This window comes from Sinocyclocheilus rhinocerous, unplaced genomic scaffold (genome assembly GCF_001515625.1).
Source record: "Sinocyclocheilus rhinocerous isolate Xijiao unplaced genomic scaffold, SAMN03320098_v1.1 scaffold689, whole genome shotgun sequence".
Taxonomy (NCBI): Eukaryota; Metazoa; Chordata; class Actinopteri; order Cypriniformes; family Cyprinidae; genus Sinocyclocheilus; species Sinocyclocheilus rhinocerous.
Genome location: NW_015652129.1, coordinates 960,391 through 965,075, shown reverse-complemented (window position 1 = coordinate 965,075; position 4,685 = coordinate 960,391). Strand labels below are relative to the sequence as shown.

At 48.3% G+C, this 4,685-nt stretch overlaps 1 pseudogene; it reads left to right on the top strand.

Moving 5' to 3' along the window:
• The first annotated feature begins 163 nt into the window (after positions 1 to 163).
• Positions 164 to 4,685, top strand: part of LOC107713422 (alpha-2-macroglobulin-P-like) — a 24,850-nt pseudogene continuing 20,328 nt past the window's right edge.

The following is a 4,685-nucleotide window of genomic DNA, read 5'->3' as shown; positions in this document are numbered from 1 at the left end:
AGCTGATCAACTGGGTCCATTTCTGGTCTGAATGGCTCCATGAAAGCCGCTTGATCCAAGTTGGCTGGATATTCTGTAACGCTGGAAGCAAGGCAAGACGGAAGACAAGAAACGTTACAGGCAATGAGTGTTAGAGTGAGTGCAACCTAAATAGTGTGAGCTGATGAGGTAATGAGATACAGGTGGGGAATGTAGTCTGTAAGAATGTGACGACAGTCTGGTGCCCGTGACCATCAAGGGCACTCCAAAGGGTAATTGTAACACATCTTCAGTGTCACATGATCCTTCAGAAATCCTTCTAATATGCTGATTTGATGCTCAAGAAACATTTCTTATTTTTATCAATGCTGAAAAAAAGTTGTGCTACTTAAAATTTTTGTGGAAATGATGATACCATTTAAAAAGGTTGGGCTAAGTAAAATTCTTTAATACTTGAATTCAGCAAGGATATATTAAGTTTTTCTAAAATAAATTACATTTTAAAATATATTCAAAGAGAAAACGGTTATTTAAAATTGTGATTGTGAATATTACTGTTTTTACTGTACTTTTAAACAAATTATAATGCAGCCTTGGTGAGCATAAGATACTTTTTTTTTTTCAAAAACATTAAAGATGTTAATTATCCCAAACTTTTGAGCATAATAGTATAAAATATAATAAGTTATACATTTTATTGTAATAATATTTGTGTATTGTCTGGTTAAATATAATTATTTTTCATTTTCAATGTCAGGTAATTCATAGTTATACTCCACCAATCAAGTCACTGTGCATTTACCCAAAACAACCCTATGCTCATGCAACACTAAACTTATGCTATAAAAGCATTTTAATGCAAGTCTCTGAATATATTTTTTGTTTTCTTTCAGCATCTACCTGGTGACAGTCACTTCCCAGGCGGTGGGTGGCAGCACAGAGACTCTGTGTGCACAGATTCATGAGCCCAAAGAACCACTTTCTATAGTGGTAACTTTGAGGACTGACAATCACAACCTGACCATCCTACAACAGGGTTTCATAACAAAGGATTTCTACAAATGTGTCCCTTTTAAGGTCAGTATACTCAATACAGCTCAGAGAGTAAATCTCTATTTACAGCAGTGGTGTATCTGGTAATGCTATGTTATAGAGATCATGGCCCTTTCCCATAATGTCTGCACAACACTTATAAAATGATATTAGGTTCAAAGAGCCTATCCATAATGAGAAATAAAATATGGTTAATGTGCAAGTAAAACCCAAAACCCACATATTTTTCAGTACTGAATTGTTCAGTGGTCTCTGCAGTCCTGATGTTGCTTTCAAATCTATAGTCTTTAGCAGTGTTGGGCAATAACGCATTACTTAGTAACGAAGTACCTCAGCTGAGTTTACCAGTGATTATATCAATGTTGACTTTGAGGACACACCAGATACATACAGGCCTGGCATGGTCTTAAAGGGAAAGGTAACTGCTAGCTTGAGGTCATTTACTACTAATTATTGAGCGAATGCTCCAAAAGTAACTCTACAGTCCATGTGTTTTTACAACCATCCTTATAAAAAGTTCATAACAGTACCAAAACTGTTATTTTTGTCAGACTTTGTAAAATGCAACATTAATAAACAACTTGTTTAGCAGTGAATACATTTAAGCAAAGGACGTGACGTGTGGTCAAGTATGGTGACCCATACTTGGAATTTGTGCTCTGCATTTAATCCATCCAAGTGCACACACACAGCAGTGAGTAGTAAACACACACTGTGAACAGTCGGCAACCATTTTTGCTGCGGCGCCCGGGGAGCAGTTGGGGGTTCGGTGCCTTCGTGGTATTGAAGGTGGAAGAGAGCGCTGTACATTCATTCAAGTCACCTAAAATCCCTGCCAGTATTGAGACTCAAACCCGCGACCTTTGGGTTCCCTTTCAGTCGGTTACTCCGAGTCACGTCAGGATCTCGCTTCGAGAGACCAATCTACTTCGAGTGTAAACTAAATGAGCCAATGCACATTGGCATGCGATGATTGCATCCAGCTGCCGCTGATGCAGCAGGTGCAACGCATACCAGCTTTTAGCTTCGGAGCGGAGCGACATCATCGTTCTGCTCCTGCCAAGCTTCGTGTGAGAACGACTAGTTCAGCGCGCTCTAAGGGAGCTTTTGTGCTGGCGGACAGTGTTTCAGCGGTGGTCGTTCCTGTGTCGAGTGGTTTGCGCACTTCAGGCTGCACTACCCCCTGTTGTGCTGCATGTGGCCATCTCCCCTGTGCGTCTCAGCACCTAAAGAGCATTTCCCTGAAAGAGTTTATTTCTCTAAAAGAGCATACACGGGTGCGTCTTTTTAAAGATGATGTTGCGTCTTTGTAAAGACAACGTTGCGTCTTGCTATTGACAACGTATCACCCGTGCGTTTCTGGATGCGGTCGTTACCTGGCATCGGGTGATGGTCACAATTGCTGCCTCACGTGCCTGGACATTAAGCACGCTGAAGTGCCGTTCGTGGATGAGTCATGTTCTCATTTTGGGAAGATGATCATCTCGGAGTTGCGGGTCAGGCTCTGTTACCTCGAAAGGGGCAGAGCTCCGTTTGCCTCTGCCTCGATCTGGTTCTCGTCCTGGCTGCAGCCAGGTGGGGACTACTTCAGTCGGTGGCACGGGTGGTCTGAGGCTTACAGTGGTGGCAAACCCTCCAGGGAAACAACCCTCGAGGGACCATCGCTCCTCTTGCACTCCGCAACCAGTTGAGCTGCCAAAGGAACGTGCTGGGCCCTCTACAAGGAGCGTACCAGCAGTATCCTTAGGCACTCCTCCCAACGACCGGATGTCGATCGCTGCTTCGGAGGGTGAGCCGGAGCTTTCTGGAGAGGACGGAGCTTTCCCTCCGGGACGGCATCTATGCCTGAGTCGAATCCGGAAATGACGGCTATGCTTTCCCGGGCCGCCGAGAGGGTAGGGCTCGAGTGGAAGCCTCCACCGTGTCCCGAGCCCTCGAGGTTGGACGACTGGTTTCTTGGGGTAGCTCGCGCTAGTTCTCAGCGCCCTGCCCAACGTATGAAGCCTTTCTTCCCGGAGGTGCATGAGGAGCTTACCAGGTCGTGGACGGCACCTTTTACTGCCAGAAACCGACCTGCTAGCTCCTCCTCCCTCACCACCCTTGATGGTGGTGCAGCTACGGGGTATACGTGGGTCCCCCCTGTGGAGCGGTCAGCTGCGATGCAGTTGTGTCCTAATACCGCCTCTTACCTCGACGACTGGCTCATACTAGCTCAGTCTCAGTTGTGCAAACACAGGGACATGGTGCTTCGGCACCTCAGTCAGTTGGGGCTTCAGGTCAACCGAGAGAAGAGCAAGCTCTCCCCTGTGCAGAGAATCTCTTATCTCGGTATGGAGTTAGACTCGGTGAGTATGATGGCACATCTCACCAACGAACGTGCCCAGTCGGTGCTGAACTGCCTGAGTTCCTTCAGAGGCAGGACGGTGGTACCATTGAAACACTTTCAGTGGCTCCTTGGGCATATGGCATCCGCAGCCGCAGTCACACCACTCGGATTGCTTCTTATGAGACCACTTCAGCACTGGTTACACTCCCGAGTCCCGAGATGGGCATGGTGCCACTGTACACATCGTGTCACCATCACACCGATGTGTCACCGCCTTTTCAGCCCCTGGTCGGACTTTGCTTTCCTACGGGCCGGGGTGCACTTAGAACAAGTGTCCCGGCATATCGCTGTCACGACAGATGCCTCCAATACAGGCTAGGGCACTACGTGCAACGGGCAGTCAGCCTCGGGGTCCTGGACAGGACCTCGACTGCTTTGGCACATCAACTGCCTGGAGTTGTTGGCAGTGCATCTAGCCTTGTGGCAGTTTCGGCCGCTGTAGCTGGACAAGCACATGTTGGTCGATTCGGGGAAGCTCAGGTGGACCTGTTTGCTTCCCACGAGTCCTCCCACTGCCAGCTGTACTATTCCCTGATCCAGGCCCCCCTGGGCACGGATGCACTGGCACACAGCTGGCCCTGGGCTCTACGCAAGTATGCGTTTCCCCCAGTGAGCTTGCTTGCACAGACACTGTGCAAGGTCAGGGAGGATGAGAAACAGGTCCTGTTGGTTGCGCCTTACTGGCCCACCCAGACCTGGTTTTTGGAACTCATGCTCCTCGCAACAGCCCCTCCCTGGCGCATCCCCCTGAGGAAGGACTTTCTTTCTCAGGGGCTGGGCACCATATGGCACCTGCCTCCAGATCTCTGGAACCTCCACGTGTGACTCCTGGACGTGACGCGGCAGACCTAAGTTATCTGCCACCAGTGGTGGTAGACACTATCACTCAGGCTAGAGCTCCCTCTACGAGGTAGGCCTATGCTTTGAAGTGGAGTCTGTTCATGAATTGGTGTTCTTCTCACAGAGATGCTCAATTAGAGTTGTGCTTTCTTTCCTGCAAGAAAGGTTGGAGCGTAGGCTGTCACCCTCCACCTTGAAAGTATATGTTGCTGCTATCGAAGCACATCACGATGCAGTGGACGGCCGGTCCCTGGGGAAGCATTACCTGATCGTTAGGTTCCTGAGGGGTGCCAGAAGGTTAAACCCTCCTAGGACACCCCTGATACCCTCCTGGGATCTCTCTGTTGTCCTGGCTGGACTTCAGAGGGGTCCCTTTGAGCCGCTCGATTCAGTTGAGCTGAAGTTCCTGTCTCTTAAGACAGCGCTC